A 27,077-nucleotide genomic window follows, 5' to 3' on the forward strand; every position below is an offset into this window, starting at 1 on the left:
TCTGTGTCTTTATTCCTGTCCTGACACTAGGTTCTTCAGAACCTTTTTTTTTCTTTTTTTAGATTCCATAGATATATGTTAGCATATGGTATTTGTTTTTCTCTTTCTGACTTATTTCACTCTGTATGATAAACTCTAGGTCCATCCACCTCAGTGCAAATAACTCAATTTCGTTTCTTTTTATGGCTGAGTAATATTCCATTGTATATATGTGCCACATCTTCTTTATCCATTCATCTGTTGATGGACACTTAGGTTGCTTCCATGTCCTGGCTATTGTAAATAGAGTTGCTATGAACATTGTGATACATGACTCTTTTTGAATTATGGTTTTCTCAAGGTATATGCCCAGTAGAATTAAATTCTCCATTTAAGGTTTTTGTTTTGTTTTGTTTTTCAACACCATATAAGTAGGTAAAATTAGTCTGGAAACCCATGTGAGGGAGACCTTATGGTTGTGATTTCTTATGAGTGATTTTCCCTCTTTACCCAATATCTTGTTTCCTTGCTATCCCTTCTACACCATGAGTTTATAGAAATAAACCCATAGATTGTAGTCCTTTGGAGCCTCAGCCTTTCCATATCAATGCCCCCTAGGCTTTTTGTGTGTGTTTTTTTCCCACGTAGCCTTTGTTAAGAATGATGAAGGGCCTGAGATGTTTATCGTGCTTTTATCCTACTTTCAAGCAATCAAGTTTCATGGATTCTGGTACAAGACTTGAGACTCTTGAATCAAAGATGAAGAAAAAATATATATATTTAACAGCAATAGGAGTAAACAGAGTATCAACATTTTGCATTAGTTCCCTAAGCCTCAGTTTTCACAGGGTGACACGAAGAGGTGTCAGATGACATCTATACTGCAGTGGGTTGTATTATTAGACAGGAGCTCTGAGGTTAGGGAGCCCAATTTTTTTATAACAGGCATTTAATCATGCCTGTTTCTTTGCTCTACAGAGAGACACTACCTCTATCTTACAAGGCTGTTCAGTAAACAAACATTCTTGAAAAGATAGTTTAGAACAAAGAACAGCTAGTGCTTTTCTCACAACACCTGTAGAAACAAGAGAGACTTGTGGGTAATTATCTCCCAAAAGTCATCAAAATGGAAGGTGCAGTTTCAGCAGATATCCTTAGAATTAAAATTATTAGTGTTAGCTAATCTCAGAGAATTCCTATTTTATTTTAACTTTTGCAGCTTCTTTACTTTTTTCCTGATGAAATGTTTATTGTATTTTATTCACCATTTTTTTTGTGTGTGTGTGGTACACGGACTTCTCACTGTTGTGGCCTCTCCCGTTGTGGAGCACAGGCTCCGGACGCGCAGGCGCAGCGGCCATGGCTCATGGGCCCAGCCGCTCTGCGGCATGTGGGATCTTCCCGGACCGGGGCACGAACCCGTGTCCCCTGCATCGGCAGGCGGACTCTCAACCACTGCACCACCAGGGAAGCCCTATTCACCATTTTTTAAAAAACAGAACATCTGCTCAGATTTCTAGTCTGTGATGTTGTTGAAAATTGAAATTGCCAAGTTAATTTATAGAACTTAACATAAGCCAACTACTTATAATAAGCTTGTTTCTTACTGTAATTCTTTAATTGGTCCTAATATCTAAACTACAAGCAGCTTCTTTATATTTCCTTTTCTACTGTGGTATCACAAAATATAGCTTTCCATTTTAAAAAAGAACAATATAGAAAGAAAGATTCTGCTCTTGTGTTTTATACACAAATGGTTCTCCACACAAGCATTTGTAATCTCTTTTTTGAAGACAGAACAGAGGAACAGCTCTGTGCAAATCCCAGTTAAGAATGGCACCTCCATGGTTGATGGGGTTAATCGTCAAGAATAAAACTGTATTAGGTTAGTCTCATTTGAAATGATTTTTCCTCAGTTGATTGGGAGTACTTTGGATTTGCAAATATTGGAATAGTTTTTACTTCCTTTTTGTATGTTTCAAACTCTCTTGCAACTTATTTCTCATGAGATTTTTGTTGCGGCCATATGTATGTGGCCTACATTTAGATGTCAGAAAATAGTGAAATAGCCAACATTTAAGACATAGTCTTGTTAAGGTCCAGCCCGAGTGGTGGTTTGTCCTTTTATTTTGCTATCTACAATGGGTAGTCTTTCGTAGTGAAAAATAGAATAAGTACCACAAGGATACATTTATGTAAGAATAGAAAATCTTTCAGATAGGATTTGCCAGAATTGATTTTTTCTACCCAACCCCTGAAGGTATTTCTTGCCACTTTTGGTGAGGTTAAACGATTTCTAAGAGGTCACTGAAAGGTATTTACAGGTCACTCAAGCTGTAACTGTTAGTTCAGTTTCCAGATTTCTATGCTATTTAGTTTTGTGCACTAAGGGTAGGGCTAATTTCCACATTACAGATAAAACACCAAGGCCCAGAGTAGTACATTATTTAGTATCATATTGCTGAGGAGTAAAGAGCTGGGTAGAGACCTAAGCTAAGGTGTTTTCCAAGTTTAATGCTTTTGTCAAAATATAAATTTTTCCCAAATTGTGCCCAGGAATCTTTTTTTTTGAAATAGATGTCAATATGTGTTCCTCTAAATAAGGGTCAAATGATTTTAAAAAATGCTGGTTTAAATAAAATTTAGATTTTTTTTTCATGTATTTTGAATCCTAATTCTTTATTGGTTATATGTTTTATAAATATCTTTTCTCATTCTGGGCCTTGTCTTTTTATTTTGTTACAGTATCTTTTGATGAATAGAAGTTTTAACTTAAACTGTAGACTAATTTATCATCATTTAATCTTTTGAGATTTGGTTTTAGGGATTCCTTCCCATTCTCATATATTCTCATGTATTTTCTACTAGAAATTCAATGTTTTTATTTTTTACATTTTTGTCTATAATATACCTAGAATTGATAATATATCTAGAACTGGGAATATGGTGTGAGGTAAGGATTAAAATTTTTTTCTGCATGAGTAAATAATTGTCCCTGCACCATTTGAAAACTGATCTTCAGGAACTACTTCCACCATGTGTGAAATTTCTATATATATGTGAATCTGTTTCTGACCTCTCTATTTTGTTCCATTTTGTTACTCTGTCTACTTGTACACCAATACCAATACTGTTTGTAATTGCAAAAAAAATAAAATAAAAGGAAATGGTCTAAATGTTCAGCAGGAGGCTAGATGAATAAATTGTGATATATTCATAATTAAATATTGTTTAACAGTGAAAATAAACAAATCAGAGTTATATATGTTAAAGTCTCATAAAAATAATACTAAGCTCCCCCAAAAGAATAAGCAAAATAATGCCTAGAATATTATACCACTTTTAGAGAAGGCTGAAAACATAAAAAACAGAACTACTCATAGTTTAGGACTATATGGAAATAAAGATGTTAATAAATTCATAGAAATAATCTACATCTGGAATTTTGTTACTTCTGAGAGATGGAAGGGGTATGATGAGGGAAAGACACACAGAGGCTTCCACTGTATTTGTAATATTTCTTTCTTAAACTTCTAGGTGACTACATGGGTTTGTTTTATTGTTCTTTACACCTTTTTAGGTCTTAATTTTTTCCTAACATTTTTACAAATAACAATATAAGATGCATTTACGGCAGTAGTTCTCAAAGTCTTTAATTTGCTAATAGGCCTTGCCTTTATCCAAAAAAGGGGGCATTCTATGAGTATTTCCCAAATTTAATTGACCATGGAACCTTCTTTTCCCAGCAACACCTATTGGTACCTTGGGAATTAGTCTGTTTTATGGATCCCAGATTCAGAATATGTACTTTAGACCATACTGCTTATAAAGACGAGACAAATCCAAGGTCTAGGCTCTCTTTAGTGTGTCATCGAGTTACAAGAAGTGCTTTGAACCCAGCAGGATATAAAGGGAGGTGTTGTGCATGTGGTTTTTACCTTAGGGTCTTTCTTGAAGTTCATGGATATTCCTACAGCTTTAAGTTGTTGGGTACATCCTCCTCCCACCACACCCTGTGGGGACAGTTCGAACGTTTGCAAAAGAGAAATCAACAAAGTATAATTCCCACATGGTGAGAGTAAAGTTATAACATGGCCTAGTCTTTGTTTCCAAAGTGCAGTGCAGATAGCACACAGTGTAGAGAGGGTTTGTTACAGGAATAGCAGCCACCAGAGGCAATTCATTGATCAAGAGTCAGTTACAGAGAAGTTATTACAAATAGAGCCTTTTTTATGATGGGTAATCGGAAATAACATTGTTATATAGAATACATCTTTTGCATAATGAAAATCATTGTAATGAGACTGTTTTAATTAATACTTTTTAATATATAAAAATGAGGCTGATTCTTACTTCCTTTGCAATAGGAATGCTTTATTTGGCAGACTTTATATATAAAAAAAGAATATATAAATAAAGCAGCTGATTTGACCTGGCAAGCTTCGATTCCAATTCGGCGTCCTTTCCCTATTTATAAAGTGCAGTAAAAATGTTGGCCTTTAGAAACTGATATTCCCTGGGTGAGCAAGTGTGGGTAAGGCTTTTTGTTTTTTTTTCTTTCTGTTGTTGTTATTATTATCACTCTTTAAAAAAAATGTAGCAATATTCTAAGAGAAAAACTCCAAATAAGAGCTAGTATAATGTTTTTATGCCTATAAAAAAGGGAACACGTTATTTTAAAATGACTTTTTAAAGATTGTGGCCCCAAATGGTGACTGCAGGCCTGGTGCAGTCTAGTGTATGTGCTACTATAATCTTGCTTGAGGCTCATAAATCTTGCATTATTTGGAGTAAGTGTAGACACTCCAAAATGAATTTAGAGGCAAATGTGCATGTGTTTCTGTGCACAGGCCGGGTGGAGGGAATGCTGTGATCATGTCTCAAAAAATTCTAATCATCTGGTCTTATAATGAATGGATTAGTTCCTCCATTCTGCCAATAGAACATGAGCGTAAGAAAACTTTGAAGTGCGGGAGGAAACGGCAAAGAAAACAGTAAACTGTTCATGTGAGACTGGCTTGATGCTTGGTGATTAAGAGATGAGGACCCCGCGGGTCAGCTCCCCATAGGTACAAACAGATGTTTGCACTGTTTCACAGCTGCTAAATATGATATAAATCCAAAGAATTTTTCTTGTTTTTATAAAGGAAAAAAATACCCAGACAGCAAATTTTTGGTCATTCAGATACTCTTACCAAATGACATCTGGTTTCTGTACTGCTTATTTAAGCAATCCTTAAAAAAAATGTTTGCCAAGGGGAGTAACTCTAAACTTTCAGTCCTTCACCATACATAACAGTACAGTTTAAATTACAGTGTGGCATGCAGAGTTTATTCTAAGCAATGCTGTTCTTTATTTCTTAACTAGCAAGTTTTATTTTCGAGAAAAGGGGTTAGATATTATGTAATTAGTTAAGGGAAGTCTATGATGAAGTTACATTTAAAGTATCTAGGATTCCTATCCTAATGATGGCAAAGAAAATGAATTAATTGCTTCCATATGTTAAGCACGGTGGTGAGCAAAGTTAAACTATACAGTTACCTAAAATAAAATGTCAGCAATATAGCAAGACAGTATTTTGACTTGCATCAAGGTGAGAAAACATGAGAGGCAGAAAGGAAGCAGTGGCAGGTTGCAGGTCAAGATGGAAATGAATCTTAATAAAAGACTTGCCTAAATCTTTAGAGAAGAACCAGACATTTTTGCCATCTCTATACACATTACACCTCCGAGTTTACATGCAGAAATTAGTTTATGATTAGCCCCAACATGTTTATATTGATTGTTCCCCTCCGAGGTGTCTATTTTGAAGGGTCTAATGCCCAAGTTTACAGATTTGCTTTCTGAATATTTTCTACCTCAACCTTTGTGTCTGACATTGATCTACGGTTTCATTAGAGCTTTCATTCAGTGGGTCTCCCAGAGCTTAGCACTGAAACAGAAAATGTGATAATTCCGTAACGAATTTGGCAATTAGCAGCGTTCCTCCTTTTGGGTTTTACATCATTATTTGGCCTGATTCTGTAATTCCAGTCTGATATTAATAAAGGGTAAGCAGTCTGACAAGGCCAGCTTTGTTGGAGATTTCTCACCCAAAGATTTTCTAGGTCTGTAGAAAATTCAGAACCTGTCCAGTCGGAGTTGCCCAGAGTGAACATGGACTTTTCTTTGTCTTCTTTTAAAATGGACTTGTTTGGTTTTTGAGTACTAGGTTCTTGCCATTATGTGATATAGGATCTACAGGAACTGAATTTGCCGGAGGATAATAATGTTTCCTATTGTGTTTTACTTGGTAAAGTTCGGTTATGAGTTAATCTTAGGTTTCAGCATCAAGTCTAATTCACTGGTTCATTTACCATTTCTTTTTTAGTCTTCAGCAGGAATGTTGCCTTCCTCCAGATTCCATGAGGAGGTTTACCCTATCTTTAGCATACCTCATTTTTGTGTTTACTAACTTTGGGAAACCTCTCCTGTCAAACTTTCTCATATATACCATCTGTGCATGAAAGTCCCAGGTGGGGACTTGTAAAGAGGTTTCATGAAATCATGGCCGAGGAGTCCCATATTCAAGGTGACCCTTAACTGTGCACAGCTAAATCCGCCACCTCCATGCCCCCAGTGCCAAGTTCTCCTTATCACTAACAGCTTCCTATTGATGTCAGTGAGGCTAAATATGCAAAGGGATCATGAAGCTCTTCATTCCCTGAGAACCGGGATATTTAGGTTGTGCAAATCCCTGAACCCTAAAATGGATTTAACCAGCCCAATTCACATCATAAATATCATGTTGCAAGGACACACACGTGCTGGAACAGATAGGAGATTTCATTTTAACTTCTAAATTTGCAAAATTATGCCTTGTGGGCCATCAGTTTTTCTTGGACACTCCAGGGACTTCATGCCCAGAAGAATTCTTGTGGGACTCCATGCCAAGAGGAAATCTTACAGTGATAAGTTCATGCTTTTTATTGAGAAGGGAGCAGTTTCCTTTGTTATCAAAGATAACATATTTCATCTTCTAGAACCCTCTTAGCAGTTCTTCCTGCCTCTGTTTTCCCCAGACTGTTCTGAGGAATGGCCAGGTGATCTTTTGCAAGGTCTATTTCTATTTTTTATCTTTTCTCTCTCCTGTCTCTCCTGTCCCAACCTTCCTCCTGTCTCTCCCCTCCCTCCCTCCCCCATTCCTTCCTTTCCTCCCTCCCTCCCTCCCTCCCTCCCTCCCTCCCTCCCTTCCTTCCTTCCTTCCTTCCTTCCTTCCTTCCTTCCTTCCTCTCCCCTTCTCCCCTCTTCCAAATAACCTATTAATGTATAGTGATTCTCTACTGGATCTCATCTAAATCTGGAAGAATAACTGAGGCTAGAAGTTTTTTTAACTAAACTTTTTATTTTGAAATAATTGTAGATTCACAAGCAGTTATAAATAATAATGCAGAGAAATCCCCTGTACACTTTATCCAGCTTCTCCAATAGAAACATCTTGCAAAAGTGTAGTATAATATCATAACCAAGATTCTGACATTTATACAGTCAAGATACAGAACATTTCCATCATTATTAAAATCCCTCATTTTGCCCTTTTATAGCTATAACCCACTATCCTCCCACCTCAACTTCCTCCTTAACTACTGGCAACCATGAATTGATTTCTATAATTTTTTTCTTTTGAGTTGCTGGTCTCTTAATTTCAAATGCATTTTAAATATCCTGCACTTGTATTCTTGTCCTCTTATGATTACTGGTTTTGACATCATATTTGTATGTGGATGATTTCCTACCTTTACTGTATGTTTGCCTTTACCGGTGAGCTTTCCCATTTGTAATTTTTCTTGTTTCTAGTTGTGACCTTTTCTTTTCCACTTAGAGAAGTTCCTTTAGCATTATGGTAAAGCTGGTTTCGGGTGCTGAATTCTCTTAGCTTTTGCTTGTCTGTAATGCTTTTGATTTCTCTGTCAAATCTGAATGAGAGCCTTGCTGGGTACAGTATTCTTGGTTGTAGTTTTTTCCCTTTCATCACTTTAAATATATTGTGCCACTCCCTTCTGGCCTGCAGAGTTTCTGCTGAAAAATCAGCTGATCATCTTATGGGGATTCCTTTGTATGTTATTTGTTGTTTTTCCCTTGTTGCTTTTAATATTTTCTCTTTGTCTTTAATTTTTATCAGTTTGATTACTCTGTGTCTTGGTGTGTTCCTCCTTGAGTTTATGCTGTACTCTCTGCACTTCCTGGACATGAGTGACTGTTTCCTTTCCCATGTTAGAGAAGTTTTCAGGTATTATCTCTTCAGATATTTTCTCAGGCCATTTCTCTCCCTCTTATTCTTCTGTGACCCCTATAATGTGAATGTTGGTGTGTTTGATGTTGTCCCAGAGGTCTCTTAAACAGTCTTCATTTCTTTTCATCCTTTTTTTTTATTCTGTTCTGCAGCAGTGATTTCCACCACTCTGTCTTCCAGCTCACTGATTCATTCTTCTGCCTCATTTATTCTGCTATTGATTCCTTCTAGTGTATTTTTCATTTCAGTTATTGTATTCTTCAACTCTGGTTGTTCTTTATGTTTTCAAACTCTTGGCTAGAAACTTCTTGTAACTTCTTGTTGTGTGCATCCATTCTTTTCCCAAGCTCTGGGATCATCTTTACAATCATTACTCAAGTCTTTCTCGGGTAGATTGGCCATCTCTACTTCACTTAGTTCTTCTGGGGTTTTATCTTGTGCCTTCATCTGGAACATATTCCTTTGCTTTCTCACTTTGTTTAAATTTCTATATGTATTTTTATGTATGTAGTAGCTTAGTTATGTTTCTCAACCTTGGAGAAGTGGCCCTCTGTAGGGGATGTCCTGTGTGTCCCAGCAGTGCATTCTCCTCTCATCACCCAAGGGCCAGGGACTAGCAGGTCCCAGGGTAGGTTCTGACCTGTGTTTGCAGACTCAGTTCTGCAGGCTGCAGGATCATAGTTTCCTTGCTTCTGGTGTCTGCCCCCTGGTGGGTGAGGCTGGTCTAGAAGTCTGTGCAGGCTTCCTGGCAGGAGGGGCTGGTCCATAAGCTTCTGTACGAATGACCAAAGTCCAGAACACTGATGATACCAAATGCTGGCAAGGATGTGGAGCAACAGAAACTTTTCAGTCATTGTTCCAACCAAGCCACCCATACGGCCCTGCTTGGATCTTCAGGCAACCTTATCCACCAGGAAAAATGAGGAGTGTGTGACAGGCAGGGGGGCCTGTGTTTTGCTTTTCATCCAGAGAAAGGGCTGCAGTGAGCATGTGGCCCTGGGGACACTGGGGGGTGCCGGGCTGTGTGGGGATGCTCCTAGCCCATTGCTGTGCTGGGTTGGGCTGCCAATTTTGTCCTTTTGAGAATGTTATGTAAATGGACACACAGTACATAATTTCGGGGGGATTAGCCTTTTTTCACTGAGCATAATTTTCTGGATATTGATCCAAGTTATTTGATGTATTAGTAGTTTGTTGTTTTTATTGGTGAGTAATATTCCATGGTACAGATATACAGTAGTTTGTCTAGTCATTCACCGAGTGAAGGATGTCAGGGCTGTTTCCAGTTTTTTTATGACTAAAGCTACTATGAACATCCGTGTACAGGTTTTTATGTGAACATAACTTTTTGTTTTTCTGGGATAAATACTCAGGAGTACAACTTCCAAGTCATATGGTAGTTGCATGTTTAGCTTTGTAAGAAAAGAAATGGCCAAACTGTTTTCTAGAGTGTCTGTACTGTTGACCATTCCCGTCAGCAATAACATTAAGTTATACAGCCTGTCTGTGTTGGGTGTTGTCACTATTTTTTATATTAGCGATTCTGATAGATGTGCTGTGATATCTCATTGTGGTTTTAATATGTATTTCCCTAATGGCTAATGAAGTTGAACATCTTTTTTTGGTCTTATTTGCCATCTGTATATTCTCTTTGTCTGTTAATATCTTTTGCCCAGTTTGTAATTGGATTTTTTTTTTTACTGTTAAATTTTGAGAGTTCTTTACATTTTCTAGATACTAATCCTTTGTTGGATATGTGATTTGCAAATATTTCCCCCTAGTTCCTTCTCTTAATAGGGTCTCAAGGAGAGCAAAAGTTTTTACTTTTGATGAAGTCCAATTTATCTATTTTTCCTTTCACAGATTATGCTTTTAACGTCAAGTGTAAGCATGCTTTGCCTGCCCTATGTCCTGAAGATTTTTCCTATTTTTTTCCTAAAAGTTTTGAGGTTTATAAAGCTATAGTTTGTGTAGTTTATAAGTTATATGCATAACTTATTGTCAAAGCCTACTGCTGTTGACAGTTTACAAGTTTGAGTAAAGTATGGAAACATCTCCTCCCTTTACCCTACTCTATTTATAATATAATTGCCTTAAGTATTTCCTCTTTATAAATTTAGAACCACATCAGCCAGTGTTGTAATTTTTGCTCTCATTATTGAACACGATTTAGAAAACTCAAGAAGAAAAGGAAAGTTTATTATATTTAACCCATACTTTTGCTTACTTTGTTCTTTCTTCCTTCTTAATGTTGTAAGGTTCCTATTTTTATCATTGCCCTTCTGTGTAGAGAACTTTCTTCAGTCGTTAAGTTAGGTTAGGTGTGCTGGCAACAGTCTCTTAGTTTTCTTTCATCTGAGAATGTCTTGATTTCTAACACAATAATAATTCCTCTTATAAATTATTGGTTTTTATTAATGGGGACAAATTACTCTTATAGGCGAGTTTCAAGTCTCAGCGACTAAAGAAGCTACTTGCCTACTGTTTCAGACCACTTACAACTTGTAGTGGATAAGCAATAATAATCTCTCTTCTTCAGACCAGGCAACTGGGAAGACAGAAGACTGGTACAACTTTGCAGCTTCATGTAGATTCATAATTTTTGTGTGACTGCCCAAGAATGCATTTTAAATGCATGCATTTAAATAAATGCATTTTATTTTACTTACTATAGATAGAGAAGTATGACAGAGGGTGGTCTACTGGGAAGTGGAACCCTGAGCCCTACCATTCCTCATGAGTTATTTGAAGCTATGCCTTTTCAGATGGTTAGAGTTGATCACTAATTAAAGGCCTTTCTTAACAATCATTGTTTTTATCAATTTCTTTTCAAAACAGGTATTTCTTTCCTCTTGATATTAAAGTATGTATACCTATCATTTTGGAAAGTGAGTTTCTGGAAATACGAACTTCCAAATATAATAGAAAGTAATCAGAAGGAATAGGTACTAGAAATGCTTTTAGGAATTAACTCACATTTATGATACTTAGTTTGGAGCAGGCATGGTGCTAGTTGCTTCACGTACATATCTCATTTAATTCTCAAAAAAGACTCTTGAAGTTCACACAGCTATTAAGAGATGGGCTCTGCATTTGAACCCGGGTCTGTGTGACCCTAAAGCACCTACATGTTTTTCTTCCATACTCCATCACCATCCTCTAGCATTTTGCCCACTTGCCTGTGCAAGGTTATCATCTCTGTACCCTGTTTCTTGGTTATCGACCAACTTCCATGGATTCTATTACTATTGCTGGAGTGAAGGATCCCAAATTTACAACCCCAGGGCCATATTCTAGACCCATTCAAAATGCCTGTGCGTGTACCAGTGGCAACTGAACTCACTGTGTCCCAGATCAAACTGTGACTTCCACCCATGGACAAGCAATCTCTCCTCCTGAGTTTCTTATTTCTAATAAGAGAAACATCATCTTTTCTGTCATCATTTCAAATCCTTTGTTTCCTCCTTTTCTACCTCTGTTTCTCCTTCTTTCAGGACTCACTAAATTTTATAATTTTCAGACCCCAATATCTGTATTGCTGCTAATACTACCAGGCCCACAGCCATCAGTCTTCTTTCTTTTCTGTGCATGTCATCTTAGACATTGCTGCCAGATTTATCCTGAGGTTTGGGATTGACTTTACTATCCTTTTCCCCTATGCACTTCAGTACCTCCCCTCTGCCTACTGATTTACATACAAAATCCTCAGTCTCCCTTCAGGACTCACCATAAAATAGTGCCTGAATATTTCTTCAGCCCAATCTCCAGCTACATTCTTACTAAACTCTCTGCATCCCCCGTATGATCTGCAGTTTCTGCTTGACCCCTCCTCAGTGTTGTTCCATTGTACTTAATTCTCAACAAAGGGCCCATCTCAAATGCAGCCTCTTTAAAAAATCCTTTCCTCATTTTCCTAATGGAGGTCATCTTTTATTCCTTCAAAGTCAAATCTTTGATGACACTCATCTTGCCTTTTATTTTAATTGTGTGCCAATCAAGAAGGCTAATAAAATGTTATGTTTTTACCTTCTTTGCAGAAGACTTATTCATAATAGGTCTTCAGTATTTGTAGATTTGAGTTTTGTGAATGAATCTTCAAGGGTCAAGTGTCCTAGCAAAGCTTGTTCTAAATTGCTGTGTTATGACTGACAGGTACACTCTTACTGAATCCTCCCCTATATTGATTCGTCTGGATAAAACACATTACTGATCTTGACAGAAAGGATGATAACCGCCCACTAAATGCTCTTCTCTCACTTGCCATCAGGATGACTTTTCAAGGTGGGAGAATCAACTTCCAAACTGGTTTTCTGAGCATAAGTCTATTGTAAATAAAATTCCACAAGGATGTTCCTCAGCTGTGATAATAGATAAGCATATTCTTTGAAGTTTGATGGAGTATGTATGCTTATTATGGATATGTTGTGGCTTGGTAGAGGTTGAAACATTTCTGAAAAAAGTCCCGTTAAAAAAACTAAGTATTCCAATAGTTTATACATAACGAAATCTGTTAAAATGTGTAATACCTTTGTCAGTTTTTTTAAAGATGGGTATGTGTTCCTTTAGATTTGAAACTTTTAAGCTGAAATAGAAGTATAAGGTTGGCTTTTGACATTCTTGTTGCATAGGTCTCAGTGGGTTTTATACAGAGGAACTGTGGATATGGGAGCATCCTGGGCCAGTAGGTTCTAGTTCTGGTGTGTTACTTTCAATTCACAGAACCATTTTTCTTGGAGATCATTCTACAAGAATGTGGATTTATGGCCTGTATAATTTAGTAATTATATCCAATAAATGAAAATGACATCATGTAACTTGGACTTGGGAGTCTAAAATTGCAAAAAGATGCCAGGGAAGAATGTTCATGGTGAAAATTAGGGCCACTAGTCATTCACTGTTGCGCTTGAAGACTAGATGACAGTGCTGTGAATATAAATAATTCCCAGCCATGGAAACATGCAATACCTTTTTTTTTCCCCCAGCATATATTAAACACCAACATCCTAGTAATAAATCCCACAGTGTAGATTTAACCTTCACTCATTTTCTTTTACTCCATTTTTCTCCTCTCCCAAGTATATACTCTATTCCCTTTACTAAGATTTACTCATAGTAATTCCATGTTAGAAGAGAGGGCTGTAAAGTATTTGATTAAGAGAACAGGTTAGAATCAAGCAAACCTGTTTTAAACCTGGCTGTGCAATTTTTTAACTGTGTCCCCTTAAGCAAATAACCTATCAAGGTTAGGTCCCAGTTTCCTCATGTGAAATAGGGATAATAATCACATCTATCTTATAAGATTATGGTGGGATTACATGAAACAACACATAGAACTTAGCCTGGCACAGAGTACTCAATAAGTGACAGCTGCTATTATTATTATTAGCTATTATTTATCTTTACATTTGTAATTGTTAGTAATTTGGAATTAAAAGTCAGCTGGCTTGGTCTTCAAACCTAAGGACCTACCTGCCTTATGTAGGGCTGTTCCTGAAACCAGAAAGAATGAACACAGCCACCAAAATGTATGCAAATTTAATAGTGGGTGGCAAAGGTTGTATGTAAGATCCACTAGAACAGTTTACTGATATCCCAGGTTAGCAGATACCTTATTCATTTAACCAACATTGCCTGGGTACCTAACATGTGCTAGACATTGTGCTGGCCCTGGGATCCATGCCCTGGTATTGTTCACAGTCCATTTTGCAGACAAAATCCATCCATTTGAATGGACTTGTTTATCTAACTATGGAAGAATATATATGAGGTATCTGCTAACGCAAATGTCAGAAAACTGTTCTCTCTCTCTATATATGATGTTGCTTGGATTTAGGGATCCCCACTGGGCTTATATCTTTGCAGGCGGGAAAGCCTCAGTCACCAATGAAGCCGGTGAGCGTGGTGGCCACTGTGAACAAGTCTGGCCCCTCTCCAGGAAAGAGGCCTGGGGGTTCTCCTCCTGACCTGCTGAGAAATGTGTGGTCTCACACCGGCGCTCCCGTGCTTGCATCCTTTGGGGACACACAGACATGGCTGGGGTGGGCTGAGCTGCTCTCTCCATGTGCTGAATGTCTCGTGTTGCAGAGAGAAAGGAGCTGGTGAAGCGTTCATCAGCCTGTGTGCAGTAGAACAGCGGCTGCGGCTTCACTGCAATAAAGTGTTAGAGTTGATCTCCTTCATCTGTTCTCATTTTGCTACTCCACTACATCAGGCACGAAAAACTAAATTTATTAATTAAATGTCCTTCTCTCTGAAGGAAGGCACTTGGAAAATGGAAAAATGTTCATTAGCAATGGGAAAAAAAAAAGCCAGAGAATAATTTGAATCTTGAAACTTCTACAGTTGGAATAACAATAAAAAAAAGGAGAGATGGCCATAAAATAGTCTGTTCTTGGCATTGCTTAATTGGCCTATTTATTTTTCTGTCTCTGAAGCTGTCTTTAGTGACACCTACTGATAAGAGCCAATCGGAACCATAGCTGAATTCCTTCGGGCTGGACCTGCCAACAAACTGCTCAGCCCTCCAGATGTTGCTGCTTTGTGAGAAATGAGAACTCCATAAACCAGGCTCACCCTTCCTCCTGGGGTGAACGCAAAGACAGGCAGATACGGAAAATCACTGCTCAGCACCATGAACAATGTGCTCCAATGCGGGGTTGGGCCAGTTCTTATTTGTCTTGGTGGAACAGACAGCCATGGAGCCTAATGCAAGAATTTTAGCTGGCAACAGTTCAAAATGTGACTATACATTGAAATCGCTCAACAAAAGGAGGCCTTTTAGCTAGAAAAAGTCCGACAGTGGGTCTAAACAAAAAACTAGGGGAACTCACAGAGAGGGTTAAAGATGGATCACACGTGACTGTCTTATGCGGAACATTTCTCCACTTTTTGTCTTTTTCAGCTTCCATTCTTTTGTGGTACGTAACAAATTAGAAAGATGCTGCAGTAAACAGCCTCATGGCACATCCTAACAGTCAGTGGATAATACTCAGTGAGCACTCGCAGTTCTGGGAATAGAACAAAGTGATCTAAAGTGAATTCGTTTTTGTCCTTCAGACTGGAGTGTCCCAATCTTTCTTAGTACAGGATACACTTGTGACCTTGCTGTGAAATAGTAAGAAAATGTATCACTGTTCTTTTTTCCTGAGCCAGTCCCTTGGCCAGCTGTCTGTCCATCCAAATCTTCTACTTCCACCCACATTATACACAGTCATGCACCCCATGACGCCTGATTAAGGCCAGCCTCAGTAGATGATGAGACACAATTCTTCTCCTGCTGCAATCCCCAAATAAGCCTTTTGACTAGGGAAATGGATAATATTGAATTAAATGTTTACTTATGATATTGGATTTATTAATTTAATTTCCCATTTATAGTTACAATCACATATATAAAGATGTGTTATTTTAAAACCAATTTTTTGAGTTCACGTCTGACATAATTTTTATTTGAACTCTTCACATGTACCTCGGAGAGAGCCAAGATGTAGCAGAGCCTTTGTCATCAGTAGAGCTGTTTTTCACATTGCCTAATACAGTTTCCTAGAGTTTGTTGCCATCATTTTTATTTCATGTTTTGAATCTGAGTGTGTAATACAGTACTGCAAATTTTATCCCAGCCACATGTACCCATTTGCATAGTATTAGAATTTGAAAAGAAAACCGCCCTGTGGTCCCCACAATAGAACCACTTAAGTGAACCTTGAAACTCTCATTAACATGAGAGCCAATATGTGGAATTGTCAAACATCCAGGAATAATGACTAAATCTGTGGTAATCTTTTTCTTTTTAAAACGCTGCTCATATCAGATGACTTCTACAAGCTTCCAAGACTAGCACTGATGGAAGCCTGTTTCAGCCTAATGAGTCTCCATCCAGTGGTATTTTTTGTTCAGAATAAAGTAATTGAGAAAGCATCCCCATGGTGTGACACTTGGCGAATATTCCATATAAGGTGACTCTTTTAAAGAGATAATATTTGGGGGGAAAATTTGCCTAATAATCAGGCATATTCAGTATACTCAGATATTACCTTTCCTCATGCCACCCCTTCTTCCTGCCACGTCTACCATCATGTCTACACCCCAAGTGCCTACTCAAAAATTAGCAGAAAGAAATATTTCTCTCTGAGGATGATTTCATGCCTCATAGAGTTAGGAGGTACTGGTAAAGAAATGATGCTTTAGATGCTCACTGTCTAAGATAAATTATAGTGTCCTCAGATAATTTCAGAACAGGACAGATGTAGAGGGCAACAAATAAGCAATGATGTGAGAAGACAGTGGTAAGCCTACTAATCTAAAAAACCAACATTTAGATGAATCGCTCAGTGAAGTGTTCCTGGTTTGGGGTAGATCGATGTCTGAGTAGGTTATTAGAGTGAGGGAGAAGCATTATCTGCTTTTGGATCTAACCCTGGAGGACTTTGAGGAGGAAGAGGAATTTTTAGGTCTTTGATTTGAGAAGTGAGACTGGGTAAATTATTGTAGAGTAGGTCCCTAGGAGGCAGCATTTTTGAATGGTTAAGGGCAAGTTCAGATGGATTAACAAGGAGGCTGATTAAAACAAAGCAGAGGCTGTGGGGAGAAGAAGAAAGAAACTGATACATTGGGGTTGGTGGTTGGTAGGCACTTCAACCTAACGGAGAAGAAAATGGGAAGATGTATTGGCCCAGAAAAGAAAGGGAAGTAGATTTATGATGATAGTTAAGAAGGATGGCTATTATAATAGAATGTGATGCTGATGGAAGGTGAGTGCTGGAGAAGACCCAAAGCTCATTGGAGAGTAGAGAACAGTCATCCCACCTGGAAAGAGATGATGCCGTAGGATGTCAAGGATTCAGACCAAGCCTTTCCCCTGAGGTTTAGGGAAAAGGATAGAAAACATGGATATGAGTGGTATTTAGGTTATGAAATTAGGTTCTATTTCTCACATACTTGCATAACTAGGTTTATTTGTATTAGGTTTATTTATTTGTAAATACTTTGGAGACTAGATGCTCAAGTCATAGAATGTAGTCAGACATCAGCTGTTAATCATTTCATTAGTCACAAGGCACTTAGGATATAGTTAATGAATGCTTGTTAAGTCTAACTGTATGCTTAAGCTCTACACAGTGAATAAACCGACCCAAATATCACATGTGGGAGTCAAGTATTGATGTTGCTGATGAAAATGTTTAGGTGACTTCCTGTTCCCTGCACTTGGATTTTCCACATTGGTGTATCTTCTAGGGTGCTTCCCTGCCCAGTAGGCATCTTCCACCTATGACAGCCCTGAAGGATGCAGCCCACCTTCTTATCCCACTCACTCATACCTAGTTAAGTGTATGATTCATGTTGCCTCACCTATTCTGAGCACTTAGATATGCCAAAAACTTTGTCCACATTAGATTTCACGTATGACTCACAACTGTAGAGGTTGACCACTGCTATTACACATAAGGAAGTCAAGGCACGGAGAAGTTAGGCAACTTGCCTAAGTGTCCAGTGTGTCCTAAGTGCTAGTGTCCTAAGTGCTAGTGTGTGGAACTGGGAAGTGGAACCCAGTTCATTCCAAAGTTGATATTCTCCAACCTCAGAACCTAGGTTGCTTCTGTCATTTATTTGTGTATATGTGAGTGGACTTTTTAAAATAAGAGCTCAATTAATTAATATGAGCTTTTAGAGAGGATGAAGAAATTATAAAATTAGAAACATTTATTTTTAATTGCACATGTTTTATATTATTCTTGTTTTATGTAACAGTGTTACCTATTTTCAGAGAAGTGGTTTGATGAGAAGAAAAAGCCCAGGTTCTGGCCTAAGACTGACTTGAATTTTAACCCTGTCTCTAAAACTTACCAGATTAGTAACACTGGGAGATATTTAACCTCTAACATGTACTCATAAAATGGAGATAATGATAGTCACCTTACAAGGACACAAATAAAAGAAAAGAGACTAGTTGAAAGGTAAAATGAGAAAACAGCCGACAGGAATTCGTATATTTGGCCAGGGAGGGAAAAGTAATGATTCTTAGGCTTTAAACTTGTATGACTGGGAAAATGTTTGAAAAACTAACAGAAGTAGAGAAATCAGGAGGGAAGGGAGGGCTTGATGACTCATTGAGATGCCGAAAATACATACAGATGGAAGTGGGCCACTAAGCAGATGAATATGACCATTAAGCTTTGTAAATGTGTCAGAATTATAGATTTATCCGTGTAGAGTTAAGGACTAGATGAGATTTCTAGAGTGTGAAAATGAAAAAGGAAACAAGAACTGAGTCTTGGAGGACGTGTCAATTTGGGGAACAGAGAAGAAACAGGGACTTGATTTAAGGAGGTTTGAGTCAGCTACGTCGAGTGACAGAAGGGTTAAGAAGAATGAGAAAAGTCCAGGGTGCTCGATGCTGAAGTCATCAAGGGCAATGGCCTTGAATAAGGTGAAGAGGAAAACTTAGCCAGGTGCTAGCGGCACTTAGGAGGATGAGAACCTATTGGGAGATGGGTGGAAATCTGAAATTAATGAAGGAGATGGTATAAGTGAACAGGGTATACTTCAATTAAAGAGTTTGCTAAGTGATTGTGGAACCAAATCATGGTCTGAAGCTCTAGACATGGAGGTGGAGAGGTGGACTAGATTACAAGTAGAAGCAGCCTCATCTGAGAACTGTGGGAGAAATGACGTCAGCTAAAGAAATCAGCATGAGATAAAGGAAACAACTTTATTATTTTTTAAAATAAATTTCTTTAGTTTTGGCCACGTTGAGTCTTTGTTGCTGTGTGTGGGCTTTCTCTAATTGTGGCGAGCGGGGGCTACTCTTCGTTGCGGTGCACAGGCTTCACGTTGCGGTGGCTTCTCTTGTTGCGAAGCATGGGCTCTAGGCGTGCGGGCTTCAGTAGTTGTGGCTCTCTGGCTCTAGAGCACAGGCTCCGTAGCTGTGGCACATGGGTTCAGTAGTTGTGGCTCGCGGGCTCTAGAGTGCAGGCTCAGTAGTTGTGGCTCACGGGCTTAGTTGCTCCACGGCACGTGGGATCTTTCCGGGCCAGGGCTCGAACCCGTGTCCCCTGCATTGGCAGGCGGATTCTTAACCACTGCACCACCAGGGAAGCCCAGGAAACAACTTTAGAAAACTGAACAGCCAGTGGAGTAGGAGGGGCCCCCAGGATGTGACGACCAAGTTTGGTGGGAAGTTGGGTATGGAGGAACTGGCAAGAGGAGGTATCAGCCTAAGGTTTATACAACTAATGGTGAAGGAGGAGGTGGCGGTGAAAGGTCCCCCAGAGATAGGTATGGATTACAGGTGTGAGAGAGGCAGGGGTTGGCAAACTAGCTGAGGGCATTCCTTTGGGAAAGAGTGGCAATGTGACTTGTCCTGCTATTACTGTAGGAAGTCTGAGACAGCCTTATTCTGCGAACTGAACTCCTCAGCTATTAAGCCTTTCTATAAAAGGCATTCTCCTGGTTTCTAAGGCACAGCAAATGGGGGAGGGAACAATAGTTGTGTATGTTGTTACAAATTTTTGCTTTTACTGGACATGTGGTTTAAAATGGTTCCTGAAGAACATTTGCTGGAACACAGGTTAGGAGGTTATTTGAATAACCTACTGACTGGGGTTTTGGTTTTGGGATTAAAAACAAAGAGACAAAGAAAAATAGGGCTGCAGAAGGTTTGACAAAACTTGTAGGCAGACTAGAGGTAAAGAATGAAAAAAAATAGGGAGGTGTACCACTATTTCAAGTTATAATTTTGGAGGACTGAGAAGTTAGAGGATATCACTGAATGTAATAGGTAAGGTAAAAGAGTATAGAGAAAGAGGAAAAGGTAAGTAGGAATTGGGGGGGGGCATATCCTTTTTTGACAACAGAGCAAGATGTTTTATAACAGTTTTCATAATTTGAATATCATCTTCATAATTTTCTCCCATATCTGCCTACCATCTATACTCTTATTAATTTAATATTTGTTTGATCAATCGTTTTTTAATCCTAAATATATAGTTCCTAAGCAGCAATACCCATAGAATCTTAAATTTGATGCACAATTTACATGCATTCCTAAAATTCATGGATATAAACATAATGTTAAAGATATTTGTATACAACCTTTGGAAAATAGCATCTTAGGTTGGAGAGAAACTTGAGATAGTCTTTTAGGACTGAGAACTAAATTAGTGGAGCATGTAAACATCCCAACAGAGTCATATAGAAGAAAGGGCTCTGTAAATAAACTTGCGTGGATTTCCAAGGTAGTAATCAAGGAGAAGTGGGTTATTGGAATGTGAAATGGTCCAAGGATCTGCAGGGATAAGGGGGTACATTTGGGGGGCATCAACTTTATCTGCGGATATTTATGGGAATGATTTTAGGAGAGTGATATGAAAACACAAACTGAATCATAGTAAACAAAGAGGAATGGACAAAGTAACCAAACTATACAACTAGACTACCCATCCCAGGTGAGCTCTGAAGGTTACTTTGCAAGGTCAGAAATATTTATTATTGTGAGGATTTATTGAATAATACACAAAGTTCTTAGCACAGTGCCTGGCACATAGTCACCAATAAATGATAGATGATGAAAATGAGGATGATAGTGATGATACAGTTATATAGCCTTTTAAGAAATAGACATGAATATATGTTCTAGGGCCAAGGAGACAGAGCTGGAAAAGATGCTGCCAGGGAGAGGCTATAGGACTCAGAGGCAGGTCTCCCTTTAGGGAGAAGGGAAGAAAGTCACAACTTGAGTAGCAGTGGAGATCAGTGTTTCTGGAGATGTAGGCATCGTGGCCTTCCAGAACTGCAGGGAAGAAAAGGGAAGAGGTAGGATAAGTACTCGGTTGAAACGGTAGTAGGAGCAGCTGGGGGAGATGGTGCTTGGGATTAATCTCTGGGAGGGAGCTTGGAGTGGGACAGGATGAGGCTTTGGCGAAGAACGAATGGGGCTCGGGTGCTCCAGAGGCCCTGGGTATATTTTTTAGGGAGTTGTGCAGGCTAGTATCTTAAAATTCTGCACTTGACTCAGATTTGGTAATTTGAAACCAGTCTAGTGTGTTGAGACATTGAAAAGCAAGGATCATAATTTCAAATATAGGCCTATTTGAAAAGCCACACACACACACAAAAAGAACTTTTAAGGATAGATATGTATTTTGGCTCAAATCTCTAGGAATTTATGGTTTTAACTTTCAGAAAACACTTAACAGGAACCTTGATGCAGTTAGGAGTGCGTATATTTGCTGGGGTCAGGCATCTGGGCTATATACCCCAGAAGCACCCGAATTTTCAAAATGTGACTTAACACTCCAGAATTCGAGAAGTCTTTACTTCGCTGGACAAATGTAAACTGGTTCTGCCCTCTGTGTAGTTTGAGTGAAAGTTCACAGTGGCAGGGTTGGGTTTCCCAAGCGTCCAAAACTCCCTGAGTGTCAAACCCTGGGGATGGGTTCCTTCAAGGTCAGTCGCTACATTTTCATTTCAAAGATTTTCTTGTTCTTGAAAAGGACCAGGCAAAGGGAGGGACCTCTGATGTGGAGCATCTTTTCCCTTGGCCCAGGCACCCCTCAGCCCATCATTTTGATCCCTGCTCTGTAACCACAAAGACAAGTGTGATGGATCTCCTTTTGGAACACAATGCAGTTTGCTTGGAAAAACGTCCACTTTAGACAAACAATAAAAGCAGCCCGAGTGGGGCCTTGGCTGCTCTCCTGGTGTTACGCTCATGCATATGCCTCTGGTGCTTGGCAGAAAAAGTTTTCTGGTTGCACAAAACAGCAGACAACCTTCTGGGAATACCCATCTTCTGTCCTTGTTGTTCAGAAACATAACTTGGAATTTAAATTATTAGCCCCAAACAAGATGCAAATTTGACTCTCTAAGTCTCAATTTCTATGTATTGTAAAGAAGGATTTTTCCCTTTTAATCTACTAATCTCCAGGGGGAAGAAGGCTGGGGGAGATGGTGGAGCAGATGCTGTGTAAACACAGCTCTGTTCTGTTGAAAGAGAGATCAACTCGGCCACGCAGCCTCTACTGATCCCCTCTGTTGGAAATCATCTCTCCTCTCCTCTGAACTCCTGCTACACTTTGTTTCTTCTTACCAAGCATTTACCAGATTCTTCTGTCTAGTATTATAACTACTCGTGTTCATGTCTTAATTTTCCTTCTAGACTATAATTTTCAAACTGGCATGGACTGTCTTATTTAACTTTGTTTTCCCCACAGATTCTATATATGTATTTTAATAATCTGTTCCCATATAACTCCCGTTTTTTTTTTTTTTTTTTTTTTGCGGTACGTGGGCCTCTCACTGCTGTGGCCTCTCCCGTTGCGGAGCACAGGCTCCGGACGCGCAGGCTCAGCGGCCACGGCTCACGGGCCCAGCCGCTCCGCGGCATGTGAGATCTTCCCAGACCGGGGCACGAACCCGCGTCCCCTGCATCGGCAGGTGGACTCTCAACCACTGCGCCACCAGGGAAGCCCTAACCCCCGGTTTTGACAGACATTCTTTTGCTGAACATCTAGTATGTGTTGGTTCCTGCTTGTTTATCCTATCACAAAGTAATAACTGTTATTTTAATCATGTTTTTATAAGTGAAGAAACAGGCATAGAGAGAGCATAAGCAGTTGTCCAAGGGCCATACCACCTGTAACTTGGCCGAGCCAAGATTCCATCTCACTCAGGGCCAAAGCCTGTGTTCTTAACCGCCATGCCATACTGCCTCTGGGTGTTGCCTCCAGAAATAGGATTAAGTAAGCAAAGATGAAAAACATTTGGCCCCTAAATCAAGCATTTCACATTCTGGTAGAAAAGACAGACCTGTAAAAACATCAGAGGAGTTTAGAGAGATTGGCGGTGGTGATGGTGCTGTGTAGAAAGGGCACAACTCCTGGAAAAGGGCCGCCTCCAGGCTGTAGTGTCCTCAGCAGAGGGCTTATGTGGATATGGGTTTCCTTCACCTGACAGGACCTGGCTCAACATCAAAAGTAGCTCTCTTAGTAGGAAGGGTAAGTAGATTTCTAAAGACCATCTTCGAGTTCAGTCCCTTTATTGGAAAAGAGGAAGTGAAATAAAGAATTCAGGTGATTCAGTCCTCAGACACGATGAATCAATTGCCCACCCAAGACGGAACAGAAAGGGTAGCTATCAAAATCCTGTCACAACCCTAATTTTTTCCCCAAAGGTTCATTTAGAAGAAAAAAAAGTAAAGGAGATGTAAGAAATGGTTGTGTGTTATGAGATGTAGAAAAAAATCAGCGAAGAAACAAAAACATCTAGAACCACCAATGTTGTACTGGTATATCTTACTTCGAAGAAAAGTATAAAATAAGACTTGCCCCCTTTCCCTCATATTCCTCTGCCACCCTCCTCCTCCTACACACGGTATCTATAGATGCTTCTGATAGAACTGGGAAACTATTAGGCTTGGTGGTCTGTGCTCGGGACCCCAGATATTTATAGCCTCTTTCCAAGAGACTATAAATCCAAGAGCTTATTGTCCTGTTACAAGTGTACCTCAGGCTTTCACTGACTATTTCAGTTAAAACAGGTGCCGTTTGGCCAAACAGAATATTATAAAAACAAGTTAATTCTCTAGCAATTTAAGTTATAACCACTTAGGTAAACTTCCCTGACCTCCCCGTGTTCTAGGTTAATTTTAACCTCAGCCTTTTTTCCCCGTTATTCTGTCTGCCTGGATTTCCCGCTCATTTCCACTCATTTAATTCTTTGCTCCTTGCAATACCCAGTGGGAATTCTACGTCTCCCATGAAGTGTGCCTGAGCTAGAGTTCCCAAAGCGAGTTCTGCAGGACACAATTCCCCGAGGAGCTTCCTGAAAGCTGGGCTCCATGGTCAAAGGAGCTCGAAAAATGTATCTTACACTTAAATGCCATCTCTTATTGGATCTATAGAATTTATAATCCGTACCTCAAAATTCAACATTCATTTATTGTGCATATAAAAAAAGATTAAATATCTATTATGGGCCAGACATACACAGTGCTGGACATAAGAGTTATAATTGTTTCCTCATCTTAAGTAAGTCTTGCCTGTTTACACAGGTTTTATACTTTTGGAAAGTATGGACAGGTCTTATTTTGTGTTATACTGTTATTAATATAGAGTACAGTACTATGAATATAACAGAGCCTTGATAAATGATTGTTGGTTGGCTTGTCAGTTAAGTAAGTAAATGTGAGTTAACTTTTATCAATGAAAATTGTCATCTTATTCTTGAAAGCTACTCTGAGAGAGCGTACCTTTGACCCCCCTTGTGGTATTTCTAATAACAAAACCCTTCACAGAGAGGGTGAAATGCCTCTGCATATTGTGACTGGCCCAAATAGCAATGTCCAACATAAGAAAAATACCAATTTTCCAATTTTTGAAGTGCTTACTATAATGCATAATAGACAGGGGAAAAAAACCACAATTGTCCCCATTACAGTCTCCACTACAGAAATCCATCCTCTGTCACTCTTGTCTAGTTATAATCACATGTGACTGAGTTGAGTTCATTAACTTGAATTTGGGTTGTTCTCATTAAATTCCTAAATAGAGGGGAATATTTTTTTCTCATCTGACCAGCCTTGACTAAAAGGCATCTTATGGTGAAGACAGTGCAAAGTGAACCATACCATTCTCCCATCACCGAGATATCTGCCCAGGGACCAGATCAGCATCCAGTGATTAATGCCGTCTGTCCAACAGATTCCTTGTTTGGGGGCTGGGTGTCAGGACAGAAGGATTTATTATACCATAAGATGTTTATGAACACACTCCAGGGACAGATGTGGTAAAGGCAGGACTGAAAAGGCTTGGTGAGAGCATCCCAGTTATTCTGTAAGGGACTTGTCAAACTAAGTGAAGCAGAAGGTTTTTATGATTTTTTTTCCCTCTTTCTTTTCCTTAAGTGGAATGTCAGTTATGTTACTGGAGTTAATGCTACCAACTTTGAGTGCAGCTCTGTCTTTGAGTATTTGTCAAGAAAAAAAAAAGGCCATTTAAAGCTTAGCAGAAATTTCACATACGAGGTATGAGGGAATAAAGGATCTCTGAGTTGCGCTACTGAGAAGCTGAAAGGACCTGTGGGAGACCTTTCAAACCGATCATAAATTGGAATTCAAATCAATGAAGAATTACTACAAAATCTTGATTCAGAGCCCACTTGAATTCAGCATTTCCCTTGTCATGGTCTTTCTCAGTGTGTCACTTAACACCGTGTAAATGGTTCTCTGCTGTCCGAGGCTGGTGCCTGAGGCTTCCTATTGCTGCTGGGTGGAGAATTAAAAGCAAAAATGGCTCCACGTTTCAGGTCTGCACTCTGCAGGTGGGCTGTGAGGAAGGAGCTTCTGCCAGTAGAGTACATGCAAAAGGGAGCTGAGCAAGGGTGTGAGCTGCCCCCTCAGGGAGACTTGGGATGGCCCCCATCAGCTGAAATGCTCTGTTTTCTCCTCATCTGTATCAGATCCTCTGTAAGGATAATTCTAGTCCTTGCTGCCATAAAGGCAGTGGAAAGGAAGCAATGACAGTGACGGGGGTGGGTGTTTCCACTGTGCTGGTCTTTGATAAATCCATTGAGGACAGGAGGCAGGTCCATGCTACAGCATACAGTATTCCCCAAAACGTGGCCCTTGAACGACCTGCATCAGCATCACCTGAAAAGCCTTTAAAATGCATATTTTCCAGGCCCTAGGCCAAATCCTCAGAATCGGCATCTCTGGGAGTGGGCCTGGGAACATACATTTTAACAGATTCCCCAAGGGATTTTGATACACTCGGAATCCCTGTCTTAGGGACTTGAATTACCTGTTCCCCTTGTAGTTGCAACTGTTTCTCATGCTTTTGAAGATGAGGCAACGGGGGAGGGGGGAGAGGGTGGTGGAGGAAGGGACAGACTAGACCCATCAGGATGGTGACTGTGGTCATCAAATGTAGTGCTTCGAGAGGGGCTGTAGGGAAGAGATTCCACACTGGTGGCCTGCACGTATATTTTATTTGGACTACATGTGGCACTTAATATTTTAAAAAGCAGGAATGCCTTTGTGTGAGGGCATGCCTTCTCCAGTCTCCAGCAGCCCCATCCCTGCCTGCACACCACCTGCCTCTGAAGGCACTTGATCATCAACTAGTGGGGGTGTGTGTGAGGATTTAACATTAACTGGCCTGTGGTCTCCTTGTCTTTAAATCATGAAATATAAACTTGTTCATAAAAGTTGGCCCTCAAGAGAATAACAGGCTTTTTTCTTTGTTTTGTCTTTAAGCCAAAGTTACCTTTGTTTTCCCAACTTGCTGGAAGGCACCAATGAAAAAGTACCTAGCAAAGTGTTTTTGTGCAGTGCATGCCTCGATAAATAATTTTTGCATGAACAAAAGAGTAATGTGATACAGCTGACAATTGAGTTTAGGACTGTTTTCTCTTAATCCTCCCATCCCCTGAGCCCTTCTAAACTGCAGTTTTCCCCACCACAAAATGGCAGAGGAGGATTCCTATGACCTGGACCTTTCATTCACCTGTTTTGGGTAGGACAGGTGCAGCCCAGATTTTTCTCTGTCCTTGTGTCAAATCCTCTGAGAAATAAAGGCGCAGCTTTCAGGTCTGTCTGAGAGGCCTTTATATACTGTTCATTCCTGAATGTTTTCATGAAAACATTTTAATTTGTGGCAAATCTGTTTGTTTGTTGTGTTTGTCAAGTTAATGTAAACTGTAGTCCATTAGGCCTGAGATGAGTCTACTAAATATTTTCAGATGTTTTTTATTTCCCTAGCTAAGAGATGGATTTGAACCAGAGCTCGGGGGTGAAAGGGCAATGTGTAATATACTGAGACATGAAGTTCG

This window comes from Leucopleurus acutus, assembly GCF_964270905.1.
Source record: "Leucopleurus acutus genome assembly, chromosome: 1".
Taxonomy (NCBI): Eukaryota; Metazoa; Chordata; class Mammalia; order Artiodactyla; family Delphinidae; genus Leucopleurus; species Leucopleurus acutus.